The sequence below is a fragment of the Arvicanthis niloticus genome, unplaced genomic scaffold (genome assembly GCF_011762505.2).
Source record: "Arvicanthis niloticus isolate mArvNil1 unplaced genomic scaffold, mArvNil1.pat.X pat_scaffold_653_arrow_ctg1, whole genome shotgun sequence".
NCBI classification, from domain to species: domain Eukaryota; kingdom Metazoa; phylum Chordata; class Mammalia; order Rodentia; family Muridae; genus Arvicanthis; species Arvicanthis niloticus.
The window spans coordinates 42,050-61,921 of NW_023046267.1; the positions used below are offsets into that span (position 1 = coordinate 42,050).

At 50.3% G+C, this 19,872-nt stretch overlaps 1 non-coding gene and 1 pseudogene across 2 annotated transcripts; both read right to left on the reverse strand.

Annotated features, from left to right (window-relative positions):
* Positions 1–1,745: 1,745 nt before the first annotated feature.
* Positions 1,746–10,412, reverse strand: LOC117702286 (vacuolar protein sorting-associated protein 52 homolog; annotated as a pseudogene). The gene is made up of 14 exons (XR_013070368.1): positions 10,325–10,412; positions 9,646–9,698; positions 9,421–9,496; positions 9,168–9,235; positions 8,774–8,949; positions 8,191–8,341; positions 7,426–7,525; positions 7,268–7,359; positions 4,535–4,630; positions 4,341–4,448; positions 4,113–4,178; positions 3,100–3,211; positions 2,730–2,848; positions 1,746–2,204 (listed from the first exon to the last, which is right to left on the reverse strand). The product of XR_013070368.1 is annotated as a vacuolar protein sorting-associated protein 52 homolog (transcript).
* LOC117702289 (U6 spliceosomal RNA) lies at positions 7,800–7,906 on the reverse strand. Its single transcript, XR_004605995.1, has one exon. It is a non-coding gene; the product is annotated as a U6 spliceosomal RNA (small nuclear RNA).
* Positions 10,413–19,872: the final 9,460 nt, after the last annotated feature.

Consider the following 19,872-nt stretch of genomic DNA (forward strand, 5'->3'; position numbering starts at 1 on the left):
CGCCCCCTGACGGCCGTGAGCGGCAATGCAGCTCCCAAGGGTCCTGGGGACAGACTAGGTTATGTCAAATGTCCCTCCAGACTGCAGACTAAAGAGTCCAGGAACTAACTGGACTTCTTCGAGTCGACTTCTCCAGCCCCGAAGCTGTCCAGGTCACACTGAAGAAGGGCCACACTGAGGAACCAGGTATCCTCTGCACAGCCCCCACATCAGAGCATTAGTTTTTCTTTTGTGGTTGCTGTTGCCTGGGATTTATCCCAGAGCTTCCTACCTGTAGACCGTGTCTTAAATACACACCAGCTGAGTTTAATAAGGCCCATCTAAAAAAAGAAAGGCTCCCGGGTTTCTTTGGGAATACCTTTAATCCCAGCCCTCAGGAGGGTGAATCTCTGCATTCTTCAACCACATAGCAAGTTCCAGAACACCCAGGACTAAAGACCTTGATCCCCAGGACTGACACCTAGAAGGGGGTGGTGGAGTAGGTGAGACAGTTGTAACAAGTGAGAAAGGAGCATGGATCCCCAGGGCTGGGTCGGGGTGAGCTTAGGCCCCAGCCTAGTACAGCCAAGGCCCTGGGAAGTGAATGGGGTAAAGGAAACAACCTCAAATTACTTCATTTTTCCTTGACAGCGTCTTTCACCTGAAATTTCCCCTCACGTTGTAGATGGGACCTGGGGACAGCTTCCTGCCACTGAGCTGTATCCCAGCCTTTACTTTTAAGACATGGTCCAGGCTGCCCTTGAACTTATTCTGTAACTGAAGCAGCCTTTCCAATCACCCAGGATTACAGGTCTACAAACCAGCCTAGCTTTTGTTTAAGACCTGGTCAAGGTTATCAGGCTATGATGACACACACCTTTAGTCCCAACACTTGGGAGGCAGAGGCAGGTGGATCTCTAAGCTTGGGACTAGCCTGGTCTACAGAGTGAGTTCCAGGACCAGGAAAGCCAGAGCTACACAGAGAAACCCTGTCTTAAAAACCAAACAATGTGGTCAAGGATGGTCCTTCACTCTAGAACCTGTGGGTCATGACCCCTTTGGGGGTTAAGGAACCCTTTCACAGGGGTTGTTTAAGGCCACCAGAACACACAGATATTTATATTACTCTTCTTAACAGGAGCAAAATTATAGTATAAAGTAACAATGAAAATAACTTTATGGCTGGGGTCACCACGAGGTACTGTATTGAAGGGTCACAGTATTAGGAAGGTTGAGAACCACTGCTCTGGAGTCTGCAAACTCGTACAGAGATGGGCAGTGGGCAGCAGGAAGGGTCTGAGTCACATGTAAATGACAAGATCTGTTTTGGAGCCAGGTCCACTCCTGCCTCAATGCATAGGTACAGGTGTTACAGGCCTTCTACCCTCAAAGGAGCTGTGACAGCCACTTAGAGGCTGACAATCTCAGAATCTGTGTGGATTTTTCCTATGGTAGCCCTCGGGACAATGCACAAAGCTACCATGTTCCCAGGACTTGTGGCATGTGCCACCCTCCTGGAGAGCTACAAACAGTTTCCTCCTGAGCAACTATGCAACCCCTGGGCCAGAAGCAGCAACAGACCTCGGGCTACTACCACACCCTCTTCCTGATGCCCACCAGGAACTGACCAGGTCTACAATAAAGAAATGCTGGAGAATTCAAAGGCCCAGAGACAAAGGAGAGGACACAGTCCCAGCACAGTAAGTACTTATTATTGCCACAGACAGAGTGAGCCCCGCCAGGAGGTGATGTCACTGTTCCAGCGGAGCCCACAGATCAGCTACAGGGTGGGCTGCACCGCTCTGCCCTAAGAGCTGAGGTCAGTCAGAGACTGGGGCGGTGGGAGCTCACAGGCTGTGAATGAACACAGAGGAGCTGACTGGGAAATGAAGGTCACCTCAGAAGCCCAGGGAGTGGCCTTGGGCACACTCTGTTGAGGCAGAGGCCTGGCAATGGAGGCTGAGTGAGGGAGTGAGGTGTGTGGAAGCCTTGGAGACAACAGGAACAGGAAAGGGGGTCCCAGGTGACAGTGTGTGACCTACAAGGTCCATGGGAGCTTAGGACCTTGTGGGTCTGAGTCAGAAGTTGGGCTTGTGTTTCTTCAGCTCCACCATGAGGTGATGGATGTTGATGAGCTCGGCCCTGGCAGGGAGCGCGCAGAGCTGGGGCTGGGACAGCACCCGGTGGAAGCGGTGGTACAGCTGGATCAGCTGGGTTAGTGCCCCCTGCACAGAGGGGACTCGGGGTCAGACTCATGGTGACAGGACCTGTCAGAGCTTCACCAGAGTCTCAGGCACAGTGCTTGTTGGCCTTGAGGTTGTGTGATGCAGAACCCAGAGGAAAGAGCAAGGAAACAGACAACCATGGGACACTGTTCCGCGCACCTCCCGTGTCCCCTTACGCCCGTGGAAGAGAAACACGAGAGGCAGAATTCGGGTATCACCACAGCGAGGCTTTACTCTGTATCACAGACATGAAAAGACGCGGAAGGGCCAAACACAGGAAGAGGCACCGCTTAAATACACCCTAGAATGACGTGTTCACTTCTGATTGGCTGTTCACTCATCACCCAATATTATGCCTCGGGATTGGCCAGTGACTTTGGCGGGCTTTCTGCCTTTGCAGCTGCGCAGTTAATTGTTTACTAGTGGGAAGACACAATGCCAGCGCCATCTTGGAATGGCGAATGTATAACCACTGACCACGGCTTCCTACAAGACACAGGCAAAGGGCTGGGAGTGGCCAGTCACCTGGATGATGCTGGTTCCATTTCAGAAGTTGGTAAAACTCCTCATTACATCCTGACTCAGGGACTCCACAGATGCCTTCCAGGAACTACCAAAGCCACAGATCAGCTGAGTGACTCGGGCTGATGGCAGAGGAAAGGGCGTGTCAGAGAGCAACCAGGGCTGGTGACCGTCCACCCAGCACAGAAAAACTAGGCCTGGTGCCCTGCAAGGCCTGCCCAGGGAACAGCTGTGCTCACCATCAAGCCTGGCTTTCAGCCAAGTCTTCCCTGCTGCGCTGTCACCTGACACGGTGACCCACACAGCTCAGCTGTCCCTAACTCCTGCTGTCCCTAAGTCCCGCTGTTCACAACACCATGACAACACCTCATACCTTTCTCCCCTTGGAGCCGCTCAGCCTGCCCACGCTCAATCAAGGCTTCAGCCTCCTTCACAAACGCCACCAGACCCCCAAAGGGAGGAGACAGCAACTCTTCAATGAACTCCTGGAGAGAAGTGCAAGCCCACGCAGGGTCAGACTCTGGGGAACAAAGGACCCATACTCTGGACAGTGACGACTAATGACACCCAGACAGCAGCCTCTGTGAGCCTTCCACCTTAGGTGGTGATGTCACAGGTGCAGGGGACATCCCCAAGGATTTCCTTCCAGAACCAGGAACCAAGAAGCTGGCTCATCAGGGAACAGTGCTTGCCACTGGTCCCCAGGACACACAGTGGAAGAAGAAAGAAAGGAGCCCACTCCTAGAAGTTTTGACCTCTGACCTCCATGTGCTTCAGATGTGCCTGTGAGAGCTTGCATGCACACACACACACACACACACACACACACAAACAGTTCACTGCAAAGCAGAAGTGCTTGTTTTGGCGTGCACATGCACACACATACACACACAGGGCTATAGTGCATGTACACACATACACACAGGACTATAGTACATGCACACACATACACACAGGACTATAGTACATGCACACACATACACACAGGGCTATAGTGCATGCACGCACATACACACAGGGCTATAGTGCATGCACACACATACACACAAGGCTATAGTGCATGCACGCACATACACACGGGGCTATAGTGCATGCACACACATACACACAGGGCTATAGTGCATGCACACATACACATGGGGCTATAGTGCATGCACACACATACACACAGGGCTATAGTGCATGCACACACATGCACACCTATAGTGCACACACACACCCACACACACACCCACATAGCTATAGTTTTATTTTGCTTCTAATCTATTAGTACCGTGAACAAATTAAATGAAACAGACTAGCAATGAGACAGTGGGTTGTTATCCTGACTGCACACGGAGGTCAGTCCATCACCATTGCAGTCTTCCTACCACACCCAGGCCCTACCTGTGTCCGAGCATTGAGAAGCTGCTGGAAACTCTCCACCTCTTTGCTGTCATCTGCAGCCAGCTCCTGAGGAAGACAAGACAAGTCAGGAGCTTGGGACCCCCTTTACTGTCGCCAGCACTTCCCCTCATTCCACACTGCAGACACTGCCAGGATCCAGGGGTGAAGCACTGAGCTCCTGCTGAGCTCACAAGCTGTAGGGACTCCCCGTGGGAGGAGCAGCGTTACCATCAGCACACCCAGCATCATGTCATAGTTGTTGATCAGAAACACAAGCTGCTCCTTCCTGGAAGAGAACTCTGCAGCCACTCAGAGGACAAAATTCTCCACCTCCACCTGAAAAAGCCAAACAAAAGCATCAGGTTAAAGCTAGGTGACAGGGCCCCTCCCCCTGCTGGCAAGTCTGTCCTGTCCAGCCCCACCTGTAGCTGACCCAGCAGCTGCAGTGTGCTTTCATTGGGGATGGTCTGGTTGATGCTGACAAATGCAGAGGAGAACTCAGCATAGCGACACGTGATCTTGGAGCAAGAAGGGAAGGCTCACACCTGCCTGGCTGGCAGACACAAGCCCCAGCTGCCTCTGCTGGGGACAGGAGTTGTCTGCCTAAGTTGACTCCTTCAGCAGTACCCAACCCACCACTAAGGGGAACCACAAGACCCCCATGTTACCCTCACCAGCCCTTACATAGTGGGGCCGAGTGTCCAGTCCTCCAAGGCGCTAGGGGTCAGTGCTGCGGACACTCTGGACATTCATCTCCAGGATCAGCTCAAACCGAGGCCACAGCAAGGCAAGCACCTGCTCCCAGTACCTGCAGGCTCAATCAGAATCAAAGGTCAGCTGGCTAGGGGTGCTGGCTGCTCAGGGGAGCACAGCACCCTTCAGGTGAGTAGGTGTGCACACACCAGTGCTGCTCCTGGGACACACAGATGGGAAGAAGGGTGAAGGACATCAGGTGAGAAGGAGCCCGGAGTCAGGACAGAGTTGTTTGCATAAGATAAAAAGCTGACAGCCTCCAGGCACAAGGACCAGAGCTCAGTGACCTGTCCAGGGCAGGGACGTCCCTCTTTGCTGCAATGTTGCGGAACCGGAGAACAACGTGGATCCAGAGGAAAACAGCAATGGCGTCGTAGCAGTCGGCAAGGTAGGACTCCAGGTGTTTCTGTGGTAGAGAACTGAATGTTAGCCTGTTGTTCGAGTGGCTGTAGGCAAACAGATGTACATTTCTTTGGGGACAAGGCACTGGACAGGGAGACCAGCTCCTTCCCTGTCCACAGGCACCTGAGCGGCCTGACTTCCTCACTAACCACACTTCTGTAAGTTCCCACAGCAGAAGCCGGGGCTGACTTGGGATGGGAGCTCCAGGGCCAGGGCTTAGAGAACACTCATTCTCCAGGAGTTGCTGTCTGCCTGTGGAAAGGCACGGAAGTCAGAACCTCACCAGCGTCATGGAGAGCATGTGGCCAATGACAGCGTGGAACAGGTCATGTGCAGCCGGGCCAGACACAACGAAAAATTCACAGATGAAGATATTCACGGCATGAATTGTAGAGGAGGGCATAGTGCTGGCTTAGGAAGAGTGCTTCAAACGGATACTACCGAGACAGAGAGACACGGGTGGGTCTCGCACTGACCCCGTGGATATGGAGAGTCAGCACAGCTTAGTAATGAGAGCTCACAAGACCACACACCCAACCTCCAGGCAGGGAGGAGCTCCCTGAACAGGCACTGAAGAGGGGGCACAGGTCATAAGAGAAGCCCTGCCCACTGGCTGCTGCCGCCCCCACATCCACTTCAACTGCTGCCTCCTGACAGCCACGCCCCCAGCCTCTGCAAGCCTCTAAGTCCATGGCTCCTAACCTCCTGCATCACAGCAGGCCAGGGACCCTCATACTAACACTTAGGGAACTGATCCTTGGCCATGTAGGGGTAGCCTCGACATACCCTCTGCTCTCCATGCTGGGCAGTATGGGGCACCAGGATGGGGGCCTCGAGCTTGGCCAGTGAGATGACAGCACCACGGGTGCCCAGGGTAAAGATGGTGTTCCTGCTGCGGAGGGACGGCTTCGAGAAGAATCGTGAGCAGCATCGGAGTCAGGGAAAACAATGAGACCGACCGCACCAGGCCCAACAAGCCAAGGCCTGAGGGTCCCCGGAAGCTAAATATGGCCGGACAGCCCTTTCCAGACCAGAGCCTTGTTTCTCCTGACACCCATAGTGGCTGTCAAGTTTTTACAAACCCTCTGAAATAAATGTGAAAAACTGTCAGCTTCTTGGAGAGGAAGCTCTTGCTTTCATGTCCTCACAGGTCGAGAACCACAGAATGGGTGAGAAACACAGCCCTGGACTGGAGAGATGGCACAGTGGTTAAGAGCACTGACTGCTCTTCCAGAGGTCCTGAGTTCAAATCCCAGCAACCACATGGTGGCTCACAGCCATCTGTAATGGTATTCCATGCCCTCTTCTGGTGTGTCTGAAGACAGCTACAGTATACTTTAAAAAGAAAAGAAAAACTGGGCAGTGGTGGCGCACGCCTTTAATCCCAGCACTTGAGAGGCAGAGACAGGCAGATTTCTGAGTTCGAGGCCAGCCTGGTCTACAGAGTGAGTTCCAGGACAGCCAGAGCTACACAGAGAAACCCTGTCTCAAAAAACAAAACAAAACAAAACAAAACAAAGAAAGAAAGAAAGAAAGAAAGGAGAGAAAAAAGAGAGAAAGAGAGAAAGAGAGAGAAACACAGCCCTACAGAAAGAAAGAAAGAAAGAAAGAAAGAAAGAAAGAAAGAGAGAAAGAGAGAAAGAGAGGGAAACACAGCCCTACAGAAAGAAAGAAAGAAAGAAAGAAAGAAAGAAAGAAAGAAAGAAAGAAAGAAAGAAAGAAAGGAGAGAAGAAAGAGAGAAAGAGAGAAAGAGAGGGAAACACAGCCCTACAGGCTGGACGTCCCCACCATGAGCCCTGCATGTGTGGCTCCCCTCTCCAGGATATCTTTCTATACCCATTAGATCACCCATGTTTTCTACACCCATGTTTTCTACACTTCTCAGCAACTTCCTTGTACTAAAGAAAATAACAGAGAGAACCATCACTCTCCACCACCAGGTGTGGAGCTCTGCCCTCCCCTCTCCCCCTCCTCTCCCTTCATCTCCAGCCTGGCTCACATGCACTTTCATGAGCCGCCCCTTGTAAGAGCGGTAGTATGACAGGTAGATCTTGCTCAGTGTCTCTACATACTCATCCCTGATCTCCTTGGCTGATAGAAAGGACCAGGGCAAGTTAGACACCCTGGATGCCCACACTGGACTGTTGAGAGGCTCACAGGACACCCTGTGCCCATCCTGGGGTGGCCACCTGTACTTCAGCAGGGTTGTCTGGGGGATCTGATAGTTGGTCATCAGCTTTTTGAAGGAGTAAATCTTCTGGAGAATGAACTCTCAGATCTTTGTCACTGCCTAGACGTGGAAAACAGACAGATGGTGAGGGGGTGGCTTTTACTGTACGGCAGGAACAGGGTGAAGATAAAGGAAAGGAAAAGAATCCTTCAGTTATGTTCTGATTATGGAAACACAGTCTCTCTGTGCAGCCCTTGCTGGCCTGGGACTCACAGAGGTCTGCCTGCCTCTGCCTCCTGAGTGCTGGGGTGTAATCATGCACCACCACGCTTGGCCTTATTCGTCCGGGTTGTTTCATTTTGTAAATATGGAAGGCTTTATAATTTGCCTGTCATCCCTTACTTACACTGGGGCCATGTTAATCTTCTCTGTATTGTTCTAATTTTAGTATCTAGGATACCAAAACAAGCACTGCTTGTTTTTGAGGCAGGGTCTCATGTATCTGGAGCTGACCCCAAACTCCATTTCTTCTTCCACCTCCTGTGTTCTAGGACAACACACTTGTGCCGTCATGCCAACATAGTCAGCACTGGGGACGGAACCCGGGGCTTCCTGCATGCTAAGCAAGCGCTCTACCAACTGAGCCACGTCTCCAGCCTCTTCAGATTTTCCAGGGAGCTGGAGGGCCATCTGCACTACAGGAAGCAGTGTGAAGCCCTTGGGAAGCTGACTCTAAGCTGTCCACTCCCCACCTTGACCTGGAGCCGGTCGAGCACGCCTCTGACATCTGCACAGGCAGCGGTGCCTCTCGCCTCCTGCTCTCTGACCGCAGCTGCCTTGGCATCCAGCTCCTGTAGCTGCTCCAGGAACCTGGGCTCTGTCACTGGAGCTTCCAGAGTTGCTCTGAGGAGCAGGGGAGGATGGGAGTGTTAGACTAGAGGGGAGGTACTCAGCTACCCTGAAACAGGCCCCTCACACCTCACGTGTCATTTCGGCCTCTCTCTGTGGTCTCATGCCTTCCACATAATATGTACAAAGGATTCATCTCTGAGCCACACCTCCTCACGTGGCCATGGATCACTCCTAACCTGTGTCCTATCCTATGGTGGCTAAACCACAACCAGTTAGGAATTTTTTAAATTGGTTATTTTATTTATTTACATGTCAAATGTTATCCCCCTTCTAAAAGCATGTGGTTACAGGCATGAGCAGACACACCTGGTTTCTACACGGTACCTGACAACTCCAGCCTGAAGACCTATGTTGTTAACTGCGTAGGTAACCCAACCCAACTATCTGCTCTGGACATTACAACCCTTCAAACCAGTGATTCACGTGACAAGAGCAGAGGGGACCACCAGCCCATCAATGAGTTCCCCAAGTTTTTCCCGAACTGCCTGTCGGTTACGAAGTCTGATGTTCATGGCCCCTGACTGCTCCTGCAGGGTCCGGATCTCAGAGCTGATGGAGCTGAGGTCGCTCTGAAAATCTCCCAACATCTGCTCCATGTGCTGTGGGGACAGCAGAAAGCATTGTGGGCATGACTCTTGGTTGACAGAGAACGGGGACAAGTGTGCCACCCAAGACTCTGAGTGAAAACCCCAGTATCCAGCAACCCAGGAGGGTGGGAGATTTTCATTTGTCCAAGGGAGACAAAAAAATACTGGGGGTGGGGGAAGAGCAGAAGACAATTACTTCAGATTTGTGGCAAGAGGTGAGGGCCACCTACCTCCAGGACAGCGTCACAGGCTGTGATCTGATTGTGCAGAGACACTATGTTTTCACTCTCTTGGATATCTGACCCACAAAAGTCAAGGGCTTCACCGAACACAGAGCTCTGCAGATCTGCAGTACCTGCCCCCAGGTTCTCCCGAAAGTGACAGAAACCTGAGAGAGACACCATCCCTGTGGGGGCTACCTGCATCACACACGCCCAAAACCCCATGTCAGTAACACCCATCTTTCCCTCTGCTGGAGGATACAGTCCCAGATTGATTTCTGCTCAATCTGCTGCAGTTCCTGCTCCACCTGCTTTGAATAGTGTCGAAGATCCACACCCTGGGGAAATGACAAAGTTGGGAAAAAGCCACAGTGAAAGGACAACCAGAACAGACTGGTGACTGGCTAGAGGGGAGCCACCAAGGTGAGGTGACACCAAGACAAGAGTTAGGGAAGGCGGGGGAGATCAGCGCAGTGGAGAGCCTCACCGTTCTGAGAGCTTCCTTCACTAACTCGTCCTCCAGATTTGCCTGGATGTGAACTGGAAACAAGTTTATATTTAGGGTCCCCTGCCACACCTCCCTCTGCCCACACTGGGCACATGCACACCGCACCCATCTCCCCTTCCCTTCCAGCCCCATCCTCTCCAGTTATAGGCACAGCTGCTTTGCCCAGTGGGACTTTCTGCTGTTTCAGCTCCTCATGGTCTAATCAACCACAGATCACAAATATTAAGTGGGAATTCCCAAAGTGTGACTTGTAAGATCTAAAACGTGTGGCATTCTGAGAAGCTGAAGAACCTCTCACCTGGCCTTGGATATGAAAACATTCTTTGCTCCGTTAATCTATGGTGTGTGCAGTGCCTGCCTCTCAGTTATTGGGTCTTAGCTGTCTGCACATTTACGTTCAAACAGCTTCATTTTTACATAATAATAGTCCCAAAGAGCAAAAAGTGATGCAGCAATTTTATTATAGTGTATTGTTATAACTATTCGATTCTTACTATTCATGTCTTACTAAGCCTAAATTAGAAGTTAAACCTTCTCATTTCATAGATTACACTTTATAGGTACATTAAAAAAACATAGCGGGTCATCTACTGGGGTCATGTATATATTCCTAAAGAATAAAGGGTCTGCTGTGCCCACACCCCATGTCACCACTTACCATCCACTTCATCCAAGATGAATTCATCAGAGGTGATATCCAGCTCCCCAAGTTGTAGGGGCTCTTGGAGTCCAGAAACACCCCCCTGGAGAGGGACAGGTTAATGAATGTGGGATACAAAAAGAGACGTTGGAAACAAAATACAACAGCATATCTCTAATCCTGCAAGTGTGCCAGTGGTGCGTTTGGGAGGTTGCCGTAGTGAGTGGGTAAATGATTCTCGTGCACATCAAATCTACAGTTTTGGGCTACTGAGAATATCAGGATGAATATCAGAATGGAGTTGCTAGAGTTGTTCAAATGAGAAAAAACTAGGATTAGTCAAACTTGCCTTTGAGTTTAGGACCTCAGTCTCCTGCTATCCCAGGTGATCTACCTGAGGGAGTTCCAGAGGCTAAAGTTGTCAGCTTACACAGTGTTTACCCATGTGTCAGGTGCACCTCAAACATACTCATTTGGCTAATCCTAACGACCACCTACAAGGAAGGTCCTAACAGCGTCTCCACTTTATAGGTGTGAGAAGCGTTGGCACCGAAAACACAGCAAGAGGTGGGGCTGGAAGTGGGCCTCAGGCAATCAGGTTTCAGAGGCCACTTTGTTAATCTTTTACACTATGTTCTTATTTCTACTAAAAACGTGAACAGGAAGCTGACACTGTCCCTGGGACTTGGGTTTCTGCCACTTTGGTTCCTATGAAGGCTTGGTCACCATCACCCGTAGCAGGACAGCTCCAAGCCTTCTGAACCCAGCCTACACCTTCCTAAGGAGAGGGACGACATGACGACACTCCGGAAGAAAAACAGCCCCGGGCACATAGGACGGGGGAGGGAACCAGAATCCAAAGGTGCCACCAGGCAGTCATGATCAAGGTCCAGTGACCATGAGCTTGAGTGGATTGTCCATCTTCTGTACTGTCCAGCGGGGGTCCCTGGGGAGCAGGGTGTCTGCAGGTTTCACATGGGAAGTGTGCACCCAGGCCGCAATACCATCCACCTTGAGGACTGTGGGAGTGGTCAGCAGTACCAGGAAGGGTCCCTCCCCCCAGGGTTCTAGTGACTGTGCCCGATGCCTCCTTACATACATAGACCCAGTCACCAGTCTGGAAGCGGTGAGGGGTCTCTGGCATCTCTGGAGCATTTAAGGCAGACAGCTTGGGCCAAATCTCATGTTGTATTGACTGGAGGGCTTGGAGCCTCAAAAAAATGTTCCTATCAGTGAGTTGGGATACCTCCAGGGAGGGCCAAGCAGTGGACACCAAGAGAGTTGGGGTACCAAACAGGATCTCAAAAGGTGTCAGGTTAATATGGTAGGGGGTGTTCTGGGCCTGCTACAGGGTCAGGGGAAAGAGCCCCACCCAGTCAGTGCCAGTCTCCAGAATAATTTAGTTCAGATCTCTTTCTCTCTACCTGCCCTCATCTCTGGGGACAGTACGCACAATGGAGCTTCCAATCAGTCCCACGACTTACCTTAGAGACAAAAGCAGGGCCATTGTCTGATCTAATTACCTTGGGCACTCCAAACATCAAAAAAATTTTCTTGACTGCCTGGATGAGCTTCTCATCCCCTAAGTGAGTCCATCTATGCCTTTGGTCAAGTGAGTCCTCAGCTTGTTTCTGTGGAGTGGAATGTTTCCTTCTTGTGTGTGCCATTGCCCTTCCTTCTCTAGGTAATAGTTGGTAGGGTGGCTAGCAATCTGAGTTCTTTCTTCTTCCATATATTTGAAGTGAGGCCATCCCTTAGTCCAGTCCCATTCCCCAGCAGGTGACTCTTGCAGGCCCACAACCAGGATAGGCTCCTGCATTGCCACTTCTCCAGCCACTTGATCTGCCTGGTTATTGCCCCAGGCCATTGAGTCTCCTCCCTCTGGTGTCCTGGGCAATGAATAGTACTCACGGTTGCCAGCTTCATCAGGGCATCCTAAAGATCCAAGATTTCCTCTGATGTGAGCAGTCCTCTCTCTTGACATTTGTGCTGCCCGCCAACGCAGCACCTGTTCCTCTCTGACCTTCATGAAGAAAACTGCTCCTATGTGTAAAGCTGTAAGGTAACCTCAGCTCTCAGCAGGTGTCAGTAGGAGAAGTCTTTCTTCTACCCACAGGCTCTCCTTTGAGCCAGTTAGTTGTGACTTGTCTGGCAGGAAGTGTATCTGGGCCCCCACTTGGAGCGTCTGGCCCCAACAGAGGGTAAGGACAGTCTGGAATGACCATAAATGAATGGGATAGCTGGCCCATCCCTAGGTCCACTGCTCTTTGGGTAGTCCATGAATACATTTTGTGCCAGTGGCTCCTTGGCCACAAGATTTTTTCTTGGAAATGGGACCATCTGCTTGGAGGAGGACCAAGTGTTGAACCCCTGTGTCCACCAAGGATTGAGTGGGTTACCCTACATTCTGAGTTACCCTGGGCTCAGGGAGAGGGTCTGAGCCCCGTCTACCCCAATCACTGTCTTCACACAGGCTAATACCTTCTCCATTTGGGGTTGTTTTTCCCAAGGCCTGCGATTTCCCACCCCCCAGCTTCTGTTTGTTAGGGCACTCTTAGGTACAATGGTCCCTCTCCTTGCAATGTGCACACTGGTCCTTCTCAAGGGGTTTTCTGTCTCTGTTTGATTGGAGTCTCTCTTCTCTGCTTTCCCTAACTACTGTAGCCAAAGAATTCTCTGTAAATTCCTTTCCTGCAGCCTTTCTTTTTCATCTCCCTTTCATCTTCTTCCTTTCTCTTTCTCTGCCCCTCCTCCTCCTCTGTCTCCCTGTTATGGCAGACTTCCTCAGCAACCTGCACTAAATCCCTTAACAACTCATCCTGTGGTCCCTCTGGCCTCTGAAGCTTTTTCCTGATATCTCTACTAGCCTGGTCTATAAAAGCCACAGTCACAGTAGCGTTGTGCCCCTGGCTGCTGCGGTTATAGGGTGTATATATTGGTGGAATGACTCCATGAGTCTCTCTGGAAAGGCTTCGGGCAACTTGTCTGGTCACTGCTTAACCACCTGTACCCTGGTCAAATTGATGGGTCATCGTGCAGCCCCCTTGAGACCTTCCAATGGAGCCTGACTGTAGACTTTCAGATGCCCCTTACCTTCTGCTGTATTAAAGTCCCAGTCAGGTCTAGTGAGGGGGAAACCCACTGTTGACGGCTGCCTGGTCAATTGATGGTGCGGGCCCCCCCCCCATGTCTGAGGGCGCATCCTTTCTGGCTTCCTGTGTTATCCTTTCTCGCTCTTCAGTCATGAAGAACACTCTCACAAGTTGTTGGATATCATCCCAGGTGGGCTGATGAGTAAATAAACAGTCTCAAAGAGATCAATCAGCCCCTTGTCCTTATCGGAAAGGGGGGTGGGGTGGGCCTTCTACACCTTCTACTTGTACAAGTTGGCTGAAGAGAAGGACTAGTTTTTGCATGGCCTGATTGCCCTTATCCAGAGGCCCACATGCCCTCAGCAAAAGAGCATCGTGGTATCAGGGGAGGTGGCTCTCAGACTTTGGGTCCCCATGGAGGGACTGGAAACTTGGGGGGTCTCCTCCTACTCTTCCCTCCAATAAAGGGGGGTACAATGGCCCAGTTCCCAATATGGCCTGAGGACCCCGGGGGTCGGTGCTGGCACTGGCAAGGCCATGAAGGCAAGGGTAGGGGAATGTGCAGGAGGAGGGTCTTGGAGCAACAGGTCTGCTGTTGAAGGGTCTTGGAGGATCAACTTCTTCTCAGGTCCAGATCCTGTGCTTCCTTTTTCCTGAAGGCCAGAACCTGTGAGGTGGGTCTTGGGGAAAGAAAGGCTTTTATTCCTGGGAAGGCAGGGGTTTCCTTCACTAGATTCTTCCAGGTAACTATATAGGGCCCATAGTCTGGGTGCCTGAGGGATCCTGGCCTGAAGACTCTTTCCTCTACTGCTTTGACCACCTTCAAGTCGAAGGTCCCTACGGGTGGCAACCCTGCTCTGAAGGTGGGCCATTTGGGGAAGCAAACAGTAACTAACCTGCCCTTCTTAGATTCAGTCTTTCCAATGTCCAAAAGTGTCATCAGTCCAAGAACACAGAACAAGATAACCAACACCACAAACACGGAGAAAGACAATCAACAAAGGAACAGTTTGCCCCTGCCACTGGCATAGACAGTCCAAGTCCAATAACACAGAGAAAGACATCAACACACAGTTAGCCCCTTCCACGGGTACAGAAACCAGGTTATAGCAAGACTCAGCTCTTGTCAATTCTGTCTTGCTGTTTCCAGTAACCAGGTGACCGGCTGGCTATGGCCAGGGCTGGGTCTAATGGAGGGGAGTCTTCCTGACTCTCTACAGGGGACCTGGAGCGTCCTCCAGGCTCCCCGTGGTTGTGAAGTTAGGCATGTCTTCCTGCCAGTCTGATGCCCAGATGCTTGCAAACAAACTGAAAGTTCAGGACAGGCTTACAGAGACTACAACACACAGGGAGTCAGACAAAACCCGAGGTACCTGCTCCAGCCTGCCCTCCAATTCTCCTCTCTCAGGTGTGTCCCCACAGGGGGTCAATTTCCACCCAATGCACCAAATGTAAGACTGATGAGCCTTCGATACCGGAGACCCCACCTCCACCCCAAGTGAATCACATGGAGATGGACATCAATGCAAAAGCAAGAGGAGTTTATTGTTCCAATGCACTGGGGTCTTCCTGCATCCAAAGGAGAGGCGACGACTCCGGGCAGCCAGTTCGGACACTTTTATTACAGTTTTCAGGGGTAGAGTAGAGGAACAGCCATTAGGCACAGCGTGATTAGCAGAAGAGTATGACTATAAACTGATTGGTCCTTGGGAAATGAGGTAGCAAGGGCTTCTCTTATCTGCAGGGGGCTAGGGTGGCAACGGTCAGTCCCCTCCTGTGCTCTTCCTGAGGAATGTAATTAGCCTCTCCCTTCCAGAGGGGAGAGGTGCCTGCATGCTTCATGACCTCTCTCTTCTAGGTAAGGAGGCAGCCTGGTGGAATTTTCCAAATGTCCTGAGGTGACCTCTTCAGTGTGTGTGTGTGTGTGTGTGTGTGTGTGTGTGTGTGTGTGTCTGTCTGTCTGTCTGTCTGTCTGTCTGTGTGTCTGTCTCTGTGTGTCTGTTTGTGTTGGTCTGTGAGTATCTGTGTGTTTCTATGTCACTGTGACTGGTGGGAGCTCTGGGAATCCATAATAGCTCCTCCAGAGAAACCTTCTGTAGGTCTCATTTGTACCTTGATATGAATACAAACATATACATGTACATATACATATGTTCTGTTTTACACTAGGCAGGGACAGCTCCCAGAGCTCTGATATGTCTCTCCCAGATTGTAAAGGTGACACTCTGGGGGCCTGCTTGGGGAGGGGCAATGTGAACATGATTGGGTTCAGGGACTCCCAGAATCCCCTGTGAGTGGTGGGGTGTTGGGATGTTGTCTTCATAGTGATGGTTCATGACTCTCATTCTCTAGCCTGAAGACAGCAGCCTGGAGTGGACTGAGTGACAGAGAGTGTGTTCAGTCTCTCCTGTGATATCCAGGGCCCTCAGGGTTTGTTTTTTTTTTTTTTTTTTTTTGACACCAGTGTCTGAGGCTCCCTGTGATCCTATGGGCTCATGTGAAGAACTGTGAAGGCCAGTCTTTCCTGCACACCAGGACCCTGTCCCTGCACTCTCTTTGTTCCCTTCCACAGCCAACCTTCCTGGTCCAGCCAAACACTGGGGACATCTGCATCCTGTCAGCTCCATGCTGCCCTGAGCTGCAGCTCCTCCCTTCTACACTGAGAATAAGAATCTGAATGTGAACTTGATTGTTAACATCTTGACCTGAGGGTTGATTGCTTGCTAATTTAATGGATCAAGAATGCTTAAAGTTTTGTTGATGAAAAAATTGGCAGATGGAGAATCTTCCAGAATCTGTGTCACTATGCTGTGTGTATCTCTTTGGACAGGATGAGGCTGTGGGAACCGAGTTTGAACAGGGCTGTGCCCAGGTGGGGTCAGTGTGTTATTATCTCTGAAGGGGTCATTCCTCAGCTGTGTCATCTCTGGGCTCTGCTGTCTGTCTCCATCACTATGAAGGACATGCTGAGAGTCTGTGATCACAAGGATAGAGAGATGGCCAGAGCCTTGTCCTGTCCCCAGGATTCTGAGTCTCCAGGGCTAAGGATCAAAGACTCAGATGGGGATCCTTCAATGTGCCGGGTGCACAAGATAAGTCACACTACATTTCTTCTCCCCACCCCCATTTGTTTAAGCTACTAATAATGCAGTCTTGAAGCTGCCCTGGGCGCTCCCTGTGCCAAGCTATTCTTGTGGTTTCTGCTTCTTCTTTCTAGTGTCTTTTCAAGGGTTCTCAGGTATAGGATGTGATTTTCTGTTTGACTCTCAGGAGCATATCCACAGCTGAGATAATTGTCTTACATTTTTCAAAACCATTTTTAATAAGGCTTCTTAAATGCTTAACCTCGCTTCTAGTTCACCAGCTACCGGAAGTAGTGGGAAAGCGAGGTTATTAGGATGGGGAAGGGGACCTGTTTAGAAATGGTTCTTTGGAGCAAATCCATCTCTGTTGTCAGGATATCAGGAGTTCAGGTCACAAGAATCAGCAAGGGCAGCTCGATACAGAGGAAGCCAGGAGGTTCAGCTGTTTGCTGTTTAGAAGTAGTGCCTTGGGGTGATTTCAATCTTGAATTGTCAGGACACCAGCAGACCAGGTCAGTAGCTGTGAATCATCACTATGGCACAGCTGTGGCACAGCAGAAACTGTCAGGCCTCCACCAAACAGTCATGAGTCAGCAGGAATGACCAGGAGCAGCAGGGACACCAGAAGTTCTTTGCTGTGAGTCTCTCAAGGAAGCAAGATCCGCAGAGATGAAGACATGAGACCAATGAAACATTGCAAAGCCAGCTATGCAAGCCCGCCATCACTGTCCACTGTGTCCTGTTATACTCCCTCCAAACATCACATGTCCTCACATGAGTCTTGCTTCAGCAAAGCACCATGTGAGTCTGTCTCAAAATTCCACTTGAGTCTGTATCAGCTGACACATCCAGAAACTTCCACTTCACTTTGCCAATCATCCCAAGTCTGCAGAAGCAGCAAGAAACAGCCAGAACATCACCAGAAGTTTTTTGGTGCGTTTCTCACTAACAGAGTCACAAGAAATGATGACCAATAAACAATGGTAAGGTTTACCAATACCATGCAGCCTCGTCTACTGTCTGTTGTGTTTTATTTATATTTCTTCTAAACGTCATGTGTTCTTTCATGTGTCTACTTCAGCAAAACATCATTTGACATAACTGACTTCCTGAGGAAACTAAGTGTCCACTTCAACAACAAGGATGCTTCTCTCTCTGTAACTTGGGACCGCCCCCTGAGAGAGAGAAAGAGAGAGAGAGAGGAGAGAGAGAGAGAGAAAGAGAGAGAGAGAGAGAAAGAGAGAGAGGGGGAGAGAGAGAGAGAGAAAGAGAGAGAGAGAGAGAGAGAGAGAGAGAGAGAGAGAGAAGAGAGAGAGAGAGAGAAGAGAGAGAGAGAGAGAGAGAAGAGCTCTGTCAACGATACAGTTGCTTATAAAATAAGTATAGCTCCTTCAATACACTTTGGCGGCTGAAACACTTTACTGGTCTGGGATTTTCCTACTCAGGGATTGCTAGCTTTTTTTTTCACCCCCTTTCCCTGGCATTGGGCTCATGGGTTAGCGTGGGAAGTCCTTCTCAGATACAGCTGGCTTTTGTTGAGCTGTCATTTCTGTGGGGCTGCTGGGGACAGGAGGGGACTGGAGAGGTGTTGCCACTGTGGACAGCTCCTGTGTTGTTTCATCAAGACTGAAGAAGACTGAAGCAGGAAAGACGGTTTTACCACCGTGGACAGCTCCTGTGACAGCTGCAGGCTGAGGAGATGTAGTGGAGCCGCCATTTTAACAGGAGCCCCCATGTTGGACAGCTCCTGTGGGACATTTTACTGAGGTGATTTGCAGGCTGGAGCAGAAAGGAAGGTCCTGCCGCTACTTTGACAGGTTTAGTGTTAGGGACTACAATAAGCCAGAATAAACCCTTTCTCCCTCAACTGTGTCTTGTCAGATATTAAGCCACAGTGATGGAAAAGGGAACTGTGTTGGTTACTTTTCTGTTGCTGTGATAAAACATCATGTCCAAGGAAACTTATAGAAGGTTTATCTGGGGATTAGAGTCCCAAAGAGTTTAGAGTCCATCAACATCATGACAGCAAACACCAGGCATGGCAGCAGGAACAGCTGAGAGCTCACACCTCCAACCATGCCTCCCAGTGACATACTTCCTCCAGCAAGGCCACACCTCCTAAGCTTCCCCAAACAGCACCAACTGGGAACCAAGTATTCAAATGACCAAGAATATGGGGGTCATCTTATTCGAAGAACCACAGTAACTAACACAGACAGTGACACCCAAGCTCTCAATGCAAATATGGGATCTTCCAGGTGTGGTACCAGGGAAATGTTAGTGATCCCCAAAAACCATACAGGAGTAAATCTGATGTAATCACAGTAGGGCCTTTTTATTTGAGCTAGCTCAGGCCAGTGCACCGGGTCCTGCAGGACAGTTTTGGTATTGAGGAGCCCCGAATATCTATCAGGGCAAGGCTTTATGGTAAGCAGCAAGGGAGGGGTGAGTGTGCAAGCATCTAATTGGGAAGTTACTATGGCCTTAACTGTTGGGGGCCGACTCCTAGCAGAAAGCAGCTATCATCTTTGCAGCCATCTCAGGCCATATACCCTGACAAGAGACTTGTTTTTCAACAGCCCACAACAGCTGAGCACACTCTGATAAACATCTTGTTTATCCCACATATCTTGTTTTGTTGTTTAGTGACCCCAGCTGCAAGGTGCACATGGTAAAGTGTCTTCAGCTGTGTTCCCCTGCTTGTGCTTATAAATACACAGGATTTCCTTTCAACAAAGGACACTCTTTACTCAAGAGGGGATCTGGTCACACACTCATGTCTTGTCTCCATTCTTTTTCTCTCTTCCCCTCCATCCCCACTCTCTCTCTTGCTAGATCCTGACCCGCAGACTACAGCAGCAGATTGGATTGGACACAGTGGCCCCCAAGCCAGGCAGTGTGGGCCTCAAAACTTAACATAATTGGCTGGTGCTGGAGTCATATCATAAAGTTAATTTCTGCTTCCCTCTTCATTGGTGACCATTAGTCAGGGTCACCTTGGCTTGTAACCTGGGGGTGCAGGATTATTGTGGGAATAACCTGGAGACACAGGTCTTGTTGGGGTAGTAACCAGGAGATGCTGTTCTTGTTGGGGGTTAGCCTAGAGACTGGAGCTAGGCTCAGGTTTTGTTAGAAGGTACCTTGGAAACTAATGGTGGGTGCCAGCCTGTTAGTTTGTCTGAGTTCAAGTTCTGTAAAATGGAGCCTGAATTTAAAAGATTTGGCCTCTCACAGATGGCAGCTGGCTGACACTGCCACAAGTGGACCTGGACAAGAAGGCCTGGTTCTCCAGAGTCACCTAAGGCAATAATGTTAACTATCTGTCAGGAAATACCTTTTCTAATGTCATGGTGGGCACCTCTTGCATGTGCCAAGTCCAGGAATGAAGAAA